This window comes from Arachis ipaensis, chromosome B1 (assembly GCF_059453495.1).
Source record: "Arachis ipaensis isolate K30076 ecotype BB chromosome B1, ASM5945349v1, whole genome shotgun sequence".
In the NCBI taxonomy this organism is placed as follows: Eukaryota; Viridiplantae; Streptophyta; class Magnoliopsida; order Fabales; family Fabaceae; genus Arachis; species Arachis ipaensis.
This window is the reverse complement of record NC_142436.1, coordinates 128,232,912-128,243,105: the sequence shown is the minus strand read 5'-3', so window position 1 is coordinate 128,243,105 and position 10,194 is coordinate 128,232,912. Positions and strand designations below refer to the sequence as shown.

The following is a 10,194-nucleotide window of genomic DNA, read 5'->3' as shown; positions in this document are numbered from 1 at the left end:
TTGAAATTGTAAGACCCTTAATGTCGGACTTGAGTTTGGAGAAACATTGAATTCAAAATTTGGGCAATATATTTGATGACCATGCCATAGAGAGCCTTCATCCACACGAGGTTCATTGATTCTGTTCTCCCTTCAGCTTCTGTTTATTGCATATAATTCAGGCTAAGGTGATATTGCTTATATTATGTTAGAACTGTGTTAGTCCTGCATATACTGTTTTCTGTTGTTGGCTGTGGTATAGTGCCTAAATGGAGAAAGAAGGCATGATTAATGCTGTAGCAAAATTGGAATCAATCACTTTTTGAAATTGACATTGAAAATTTAACAATGAGTTATTTTTGTCGAACAAAACTTGTCTTGTATGAGTATAACTTTAGTTTCAATTTTTCATAGTCAATTTTGTCAGCGTCTGCATCTTTTATGGTCAAAAATGACTATTTACTCCATAAAATATTAATATACAACTATCTCATTAGATATTGACAAGAACAACTTTTAATTTAATATACTAATAGCAAAGAAAAATTTTTATCAAACAAGTACATGATTCTAATGCCATCACATTCAATTTCTTGCAATCCTACTTAGTTTGATAACAAATAGGACTATGTCTATATTGCAGAAAATCATATAAAATATAATAGGTTAATGCAATAGGTAAAGAACCATCCAAATATAAATCAACTTCTTTCAACCAAACACAATTTCCTTCAATAAATTTGACCAGTAGCACTTCTCAGTAGCACTTCTTTCAAGCAATCATAGATAAATTGTTCAAATAAGTTAGGTAAGCAACCCATACATTGAACATCAGAGCACCCAACACACGATGATGTCAGCATCATCAACAAGAACACCATCTGCTTTGTTCTCACTCTCTGAAATATGCAGCAAACATAGGAGAGTTTGAACAAGTTATATTCAAACAATGACTTAGGAAACAAATAAGAAAAACATAAATGCAAATCATCAAATTGAATATCCAAGACACACATTGAGAAAACGATTCCACAAGTATTAATCAAGATACCATAATCGAAGCTAACATCCATCTCCAACTAATCATCTGAAGATGAACCCAAAAACCCCAAAAAACATACAGAATTGCAGAATCATAAACCCTAGGTAATGAAGTCTGAAATAATCATATAAAGTATAAACAAACACCCAAATTAATGACAAGCAAAACACAGATAAGGGAAGAAGACGGACTAGAACCTACATTGACTGATTTGCGGTCAAAGGAACAATTTCCTGCTGCATACAAACCTTAATCCTCTCCAATCCTAGGCGATAGTCATCGACTGCATCAACCCACGATCAAGGTTGATATGGATTTTTGAGAAAACTCTAAAACATGAGAAAATTCCATATCAGCATGCACCTCACAAGATTTCCAATTATTTATAGACATAAAAAAAATACTATATCAAAAATACCAAAATTGAGTAAATTTAATCATCATAGGAGTACTTTTCAACTCTAAATACACAATATTTTCTGATGCAAAATGTTCCATGACCTGCTTTCATGTATCAACAATAGTATAAGCTAAAAGAGAAAGAATTTGATTGAATAATACTATCTCTTGTTTATAATAGTTTCATTCTTAGTTTTGGTTACATTCCTAAATCATAGTATCTACATATAAGTTGAATCTACATATAAGGGAAAAAGAATAAAAAATTATGGATGAAGGATTATCTGTATTCACAAAACCACTAGCAAGAATTAAGGAGTAAAATATTGACAAATCCGGATCACAAAAAAGATGAGTTTTGAGAATCAATTTCAAAAAGTGATTGATTCCAATTTCGCTATAGCATTAATCATATCTTATTTCTCCATTCAGGCACTATACCGCAACCAAAAATATAAAACTACATATGCAGAACTAACACAGATTTAACATAATATAGACAATATCACTTTAGCCTGAATTATATGCAATAAACATAAGCTGAAGGGACCACAGAATCAATGAACCTCATGTGGACGAGGCTCTCTATGGCATGGTCATCAAATACATTGTCCAAATTTTGAATTCAATGTTTCTCCAAACTCAAGTCCAACATTAAGGGCCTTACAATTTTAATTGACGAGGAAGATGACCACACCTGCTCTGCATACTTAAAATCTCCTTTGCAAAATCTTGATTGCCGGTTAGGACAAGCCCATTCAGCACACAATTAAAAGTAAACTTTCGGGGTAAAAACCCTCTATTGATCATCTCTAACAATAATTTTTCAGCCACCATCAAATCCTCAGATTTCTTTCTAACAAACATTGCACTAATAAAAACATTGTATGTGTCTAGATTCGGCAAGCATGACCCATCCCCCATCTTCTCAAACAACTCCAAACCCTTCGTAATATCCCTAGCATCGATAAAATTCCCAAAATGGTCCCTGAGATTGACGTCGTGCACCAAAATTGTTCCTAAGATTCTAATTGCACCAATTACGTCCCTGAGATTGGAAAAATTGCACCATATTAGTCCCTGACCCATTTTTTGTTAACGACGCACTGACGTGGCTTGATGACGTGAACCTTTGGTGACACATGTCACCTCATGGTTTGGCCACGTGTAACGGTATGATGACGTGTCGATTAGCGACACGTGGCATGCTGATGTGGATGGTTATGCTATGTGTCACAATGCTATTTTGCCACGTGTCAGATTATGCCACGTGCAGGGACGGAGCCATTCCTTAGGGTGTGGGGGCAAGCGTCCCACTACAATTTGGAATTTTATTGAGTAGTATATAATAATAATATTTATTTGCCCCTATTAAATTATTAAATTTGACCCCACAATAATTTTTTATTCAACTTTCGACACTTGATAGTCAATTTGAGAACTTCATATTAGATGTCCATTATAATGATCAAGTTTCAAATTTAAATAAGATTGATGTTCCTTCTTAAAAATTGACTCGAAATAATATTATCTATCTATTTGTATTTCTTCTTTTAAAATTAGCTTTAGTTTTTTCATTATAACTACACTAATTAAATGAACTTTTTCAACTATGAATATCATCAAAAGCTAATTGTATGAAAGTTGAGTTTTAAATGATTATTTAACGACATATACAAAAAAAGACATTTTAATTATATTGTCAAGATTTTAAAATATGAAATATAAAAAATTAAATTTTAAATTTTAAATTATATGTTATTATTTAAATTACTATTTTAGTATTTTAATTTGTAATTAGATATTTTGAACCCTAATCATATTTTACAATAACAAAATATAATTATAACAACAATTATGCTACGTATACATAAAATAATCACTTGTACAGAATAAATCTTAAAATACAAATTTTAAAATACAAAATACACATTAAAAATAAGTTAAATGATATAGTATTTATACACAAATTTATAGTAGATAATTTGATAGCTAATTTTTTATGTAAACGTAATATTTTTATTATAAAAACTATTATCATGTTATATATATTTTGCCCCCACTATCAAAATTTTCTGGATCCGTCACTAGCCACGTGTCACAATGTTATTTGTTCACGTGTCATCCACTATGTCATCATTACATATGCACAAAATTGGTCCCTTACTTTGCATCAAATGACTCATTTTAGTCCCTGAAATTAAATGTCGTACACCAAATTAGTCCATTCATCAATTTGTTCTCTTTTTTTATAAATTAAATATTTTTAATACCTTTGAATACACTAATTTTAATTTTATCTTTTCACAAGTTATTTAAATACAAATGCTTTTATAAAATGTTTTAAAAATTTGTTATAATTATACAATTTTTTTACAATATTTTATTAAAGAATTATATGAGATATTGATATTAATTTAGTAAAGAGTGTAAGTTAAGAGTATAATAATATTTCTTAATACAAACTTTTTAATATTTAACACCTTAATAAATTTTTTAAGAATACTTGATAAGGCACTTATTAACTAATATAAATTCATTATTCTCATCCATTTTAAGAATGTTCGATTCCCCATATAATTGACTTCTCACTAAATTAATAAGATAGATTTATACTGTTGATTATAATAATTCATTTTATCTATAACTTAGCTAAGCGGAATTTTCATATATTACACTACTCGAGATTTATGCTACAATGTCATAGTGATACCTGGCGGCAGCCGTGGTGATGCATGGACAGGAACACATTAACATCCCAGTGGACTTTTCCAGTGGAGGCATAGTGGTCGGCTAAGATGGCGAGGGTCTTGGGAGTGGGCCCAATGCTGAGAGAGCGCATGCAGACCACAAGGGCCCACGCGGCCTGATAGTCGCGCATGCGTGCTGCGATGTTAACAGCGTGGTCGAACGAAGAAGGGGAGTGGAGGTAGGTCGGGTGGCGGACCAGGACGTTGAAGAATTGGAGGGCTTTGGGCCCGTGGTTCCATAGAAGCTTCAAAACCCTATCGACAAGGTGCGGGGACCATTGGAAGGTAGGCTTTGCTAGGGCTTCGGAGAGGGTTTTTGGGTCTGATTGGAGGACGAGTTTGGCTACAGCATTGGCGTCTTTTTTTACTGTCGATTGGGGTGGCGATGGACAATGGGTGCAGGCTGAAAATGTTCGAGGCGAAAGCGAGAATGGGGTTTTTGGTTTATGGGGTTTGAGCAGTGCCCAAGTGAGCATTTTTTTTTTGCTATTTTAGTCTGAACCGAGTGAGCAGACACTGACGGCGCATGGATGAGTCACAGGAGTCGGCAAAGAGAGTGACGTTTGACGACCTCTGTCGTCATTGGCTGACATTGTGGTCGGCGGTTACTATGCGGTGAGTGAGGTAGAGAGGTGAGAGTGAGTGTCTTAGTGAAGCTCTGTGAGAGTGTGAGGTGTGGTGAGCCAGTGAGGTAAAGTGTTGAGTGTCTGAGAGTTAGTTGACGTTAGGGATGAATGGGCTTGAGGGGTGCCATTCAAATTAGGAATTTTTCTCTCTTTAATTAAAGAAAAGTATGGTTGTTGACTCACTGCCATAAATACGGGAGTTACCATCGGGAAGATACCCACAAATAAGAAGCAGTAATAAATCTTTATAATTATGATAATCACTTGTAACATCTTGTATTTTCATGGTCAAATTTTGCAGAGTTTTTTGACGTTTTTGTTTGTTTGTGGCTAACTTGAGATGAACTCTCTCAATTGCCACATACCCAATGATCACTGTGGCAAAATTGAATGATATCCATCTCTAAATTCTGTGTTTAATTTGGTGTTCTCTGCAGCATTTTCAAAATATTTTTATGCAGTTTATACTTTCTTCAAATTTAAACCCTAACTTCAGATAAATTCAATTTATCAGGGAGAAAGCTTTTTTAGTTTTTTTTTATCATTGGTTTCTTTCCCTTCCTTCTTAGTGTTGCCATGAAAAATTAATAAGGTATGTTAATTATCTAATTTTAGATGCTGTTGATGATTTGCAATTTTCACACTTCCTATGATTATTAACTAGCTGAAGTTGTTAATTTCCCCTTCTTGATTAAACAGTAGTTTCTTAGTGTGGTTGTGTTGTTCATTACTGGTATAAAAATCAGATTGTAGCGTAACCAAAGGTAGCGTTTGTTTTGAGCTAATAGGATGGAGACTGAAAGACTAGGACTCAGTATCATGTTTGTTGGCCCAGAGACTGGTACTAAAATTTCAGTCTCTGTCCTCAAAATTTCAGTCAGTACCTCAAAAAAGTGGGGACATAGGGGACTGAAATTTTTGGGGACAGAGATTGAAACTTTAATAATATTTTATATCTAAAATATCCCCATTTCAATGAATTCCAACTATACTCTTTGTGCAAATTAAATTAGAATTTCATTCTTATTTCAGTCTTTGTCTCCCACTTTACACCAAACACAATACTGAGACTTATTTTAGTCTTTGTTTCTGTCTCTTACTCTCAGTCTATCTTCCAAACGCGACCAAATAGACCAAATTATATACATTCAATTTCACTATTTTTTTCTTTTTTACAATGCACATTTTTCTGCTCGTTGGTGCACGAAATTGTGATATATATCCATGGCTTCAAAGGCCTGGTGCTCTGATCTTAATTCATAATTGTCACAACTTCGATACAACTAACCAGCAAGTGCACTGGGTCGTCCAAGTAATACCTTACGTGAGTAAGGGTCGAATCCCACGGAGATTGTTGGTATGAAGCAAGCTATGGTCACCTTGCAAATCTCAGTCAGGCAGATATAAAGTGATAATGGTGTTTTCGAATATTAATTAATAAGATAGGAATTTCAGATAAGCGAATGGAGATGCTTTTCGTTCCTCTGAACCTCTGCTTTCCTGCTATCTTCATCCAATCAGTCTTACTCCTTTCCATGGCTGGCTTTATGTGATACATCACCACTGTCAATGACTACTTTCGGTCATCTCTCGGGAAAATGATCCAATGCCCTGTCACGGCACGGCTAATCGTCTGGAGGCATCACCCTTGCCAATGGCTTCATCTTATCCTCTCAGTGAATAATATGCTCACGCACCCTGTCACGGCACGGCTATTCATCTGTCGGTTCTCGATCATGCTGGAATAGGATTTACTATCCTTTTGCGTCTGTCACTAACGCCCTGCAATCACGAGTTAGGAGCTCGTCACAGTCATTCAATCATTGAATCCTACTCGGAATACCACAGACAAGGTTTAGACCTTCCGGATTCTCTTGAATGCCGCCATCATTCTAGCTTACGCCACGAAGATTCTGGTTAGGAGATCTAAGAGATATTCATTCTAGCTTAATTCATGTAGAACAGAAGTGTTTGTTAGGCACGCATTCATAAGGGGGAAGGATGATGAGCGTCACACATAATCATCACCTTCATCACGTTCTTGGGTGCGAATGGATATCTTAGAAGCGAAATAAGAAGAATTGAATAGAAAACAGTAGTACTTGCATTAATCTTTGAGGAACAGCAGAGCTCCACACCTTAATCTATGGAGTGTAGAAACTCTACCGTTGAAAATACATAAGTGAGAGGTCCAGGCATGGCCAAGATGGCCAGCCTCCTAAACGAGATCACAGGATCAAAATACAATCCAGGATGCCTAATACAATAGTAAGAGGTCCTATTTATAATAAACTAGCTACTAGGGTTTACATGAGTAAGTAATTGATGCATAAATCCACTTCCGGGGCCCACTTGGTGTGTGTTTGGGCTGAGCTTAAGTGTAGCACGTGCAGAGGCCATTTGTGGAGTTGAACGCCAGTTTCTGTGCCAGTTTGGGCGTTCAACTCTGGTTTTGGATCCTTTTCTGGCGCTGGACGCCAGATTTGGGCAGAAGGCTGGCGTTGAACGCCAGTTTACGTCGTCAATTCTTGGCCAAAGTATGGACTATTATATATTTCTGGAAAGCCCTGGATGTCTACTTTCCAACGCAATTAGAAGCGCGCCATTTCGAGTTCTGTAGCTCCAGAAAATCCACTTTGAGTGCAGGGAGGTCAGAATCCAACAGTATCAGCAGTCCTTTTTCAACCTCTGAATCTGATTTCTGCTCAAGTCCCTCAATTTCAGCCAGAAAATACCTGAAATCACAGAAAAACACACAAACTCATAGTAAAGTCCAGAAATGTGAATTTAACATAAAAACTATAGGAAAACATCCCTAAAAGTAACTAGATCCTACTAAAAACATACTAAAAACAATGCCAAAAAGCGTATAAATTATCCGCTCATCACAACACCAAACTTAAATTGTTGCTTGTCCCCAAGCAACTGAAAATCAAATAGGATAAAAAGAAGAGAATATACTACAAATTCCAAACTATCAATGAAACAGAGCTTCAATCATATGAGCGGGACTTATAGCTTTTTGCCTCTTGAATAGTTTTGGCATCTCACTTTATCCATTGAGGTTCAGAATGATTGGCATCTATAGGAACTTCAGATTTCGAATAGTGTTATTGACTCTCCTAGTTCAGTATGATGATTCTTGAACACAGCTTCTTTATGAGTCTTGGCCGTGGCCCTAAGCACTTTGTTTTCCAGTATTACCACCGGATACATAAATGCCACAGACACATAATTGGATGAACCTTTTCAGATTGTGACTCAGCTTTGCTAAAGTCCCCAATTAGAGGTGTCCAGGTTTCTTAAGCACACTCTTTGTTTTTTGCTTTGGACCTTGACTTTAACCGCTCAGTCTCAAGTTTTCACTTGACACCTACACGCCACAAGCACATGGTTAGGGACAGCTTGGTTTAGCCGCTTAGACCAGGATTTTATTCCTTTAGGCCCTCCTATCCACTGATGCTCAAAGCCTTGGGATCCTTTTTATTTGCCCTTGCCTTTTGGTTTTAAGGGTTATTGGCTTTTTCTGCTTGCTTTTTCTTTTTCTTTCTATATTTTTTTTTCGCCTATTTTTTTCTTTTTTCTTCTTTTTTTTTTCTCTGCAAGCTTTGTTCTTTGCTGCTTTTTCTTGCTTCAAGAATCATTTTTATGATTTTTCAGATTATCAAATAACATGTCTCCTAGTCATCATTCTTTCAAGAGCCAACATATTTAACATTCTTAAACAACAACTTCAAAAGACATATGCACTGTTCAAGCATACATTCAGAAAACAAGAAGCATTGTCACCACATCAATATAATTAAGCTAAGTTCAAGGATAAATTCGAAACTCATGTACTTCTTGTTCTTTTGAATTAAAACATTTTTTCATTTAAGAGAGGTGATGGATTCATAGGACATTCATATCTTTAAGACAAAGTCACTAACTACTAATGATCATGTAATGAAGGCACAAACATAGATAAGCACATAATACAGAAAACAAAAAACAGAGAAAGCAAGAACAAGGAATGAATCCACCTTAGTGATGGTGGCGTTTCCTTCTTGAGGAACCAATGATGTCCTTGAGCTCTTCTATGTCTCTTCCTTGTCTTTGTTGCTCCTCCCTCATTGCTTTTTGATCTTCTCTTATTTCATGGAGCATGATGGAGTGCTCTTGATGTTCCACCCTTAGTTGTCCCATATTGGAACTCAATTCTTCTAGGGAGGTGTTGATTTGCTCCCAATAGTTTTGTGGAGGAAAGTGCATTTGAGGCATTTCCGGAATCTCATGGTGATGAGCTTCTTGCGCCTCTTGAGCTCCATGACTGGGCTCTCTTGCTTGCTCCATCTTTTTCTTAGTGATGGGCTTTTCCTCTTTAATGAGGATATCTCCCTCTATGTCAATTCCAGCTGAATTGCATAGGTGGCAAATGAGGTGAGGAAAGGCTAACCTTGCCATGGTGGAGGACTTGTCAGCCACCTTGTAGAGTTCTTGAGGTATAATCTCATGAACTTCCACCTCTTCTCCAATCATGATGCTATGGATCATGATGGCCCGGTCTATAGTAACTTCAGACCGGTTGCTAGTGGGAATGATTGAGCATTGAATAAACTCCAACCATCCTCTAGCTATAGGCTTGAGGTCCAATCTTCTTAGTTGAACCGGCTTGCCTTTGGAGTCAATCTTCCATTGAGCTCCTTCTACACATATGTCCATAAGGACTTGGTCCAACCTTTGATCAAAGTTGACTCTCCTTGTGTAGGGGCGTGCGTTCTCTTCCATGTATGGCAAGTTGAACGCCAACCTCACATTCTCCGGACTAAAATCTAAGTATTTCCCCCGAACCATTGTAACATAGTTCTTTGGATCCGGGTTCTTACTTTGATCATGGTTCTTGGTGATCCATGCATTGGCATAGAACTCTTGAACCATTAGGATGCCGACTTGTTGGATGGGATTTGTTAGAACTTCCCAACCTCTTCTTTGAATTTCATGTCGGATCTCCGGATACTCATTTCTTTTGAGTTTAAAAGGGACCTCAGGGATCACCTTCTTCTTGGCCACAACATCATAGAAGTGGTCTTGATGGGCTTTGGAGATGAACCTTTCCATCTCCCATGACTCGGATGTGGAAGCTTTTGTCTTCCCTTTCCCTCTTCTAGAGGATTCTCCGGTCTTAGATGCCATCAATGGTAATGGAAAAACAAAAAAGCTATGCTTTTACCACACCAAACTTAGAATATTGCTCGCCCTCGAGCAATAAACAAAAGAATAGAAGAAGAAGAAGAAGAAGAAATATGGAGAGGGAGAGGGAGATGTGGTTTCGGCCAAGAGGAGTGTAGAGGGGTGTGTTGTGTGAATTTGAAGAAGAATGGATGGCTTTATATAGGGAAGGGAGGGGGGGTTAAAGTTC

The 10,194-nt window shown here is 36.6% G+C and overlaps 1 pseudogene; it reads right to left on the bottom strand.

Moving 5' to 3' along the window:
* Positions 1-4,121: 4,121 nt before the first annotated feature.
* Positions 4,122-4,646, bottom strand: LOC148578336 (pentatricopeptide repeat-containing protein At1g74900, mitochondrial pseudogene; annotated as a pseudogene).
* Between the last annotated feature and the right edge of the window lie 5,548 nt (positions 4,647-10,194).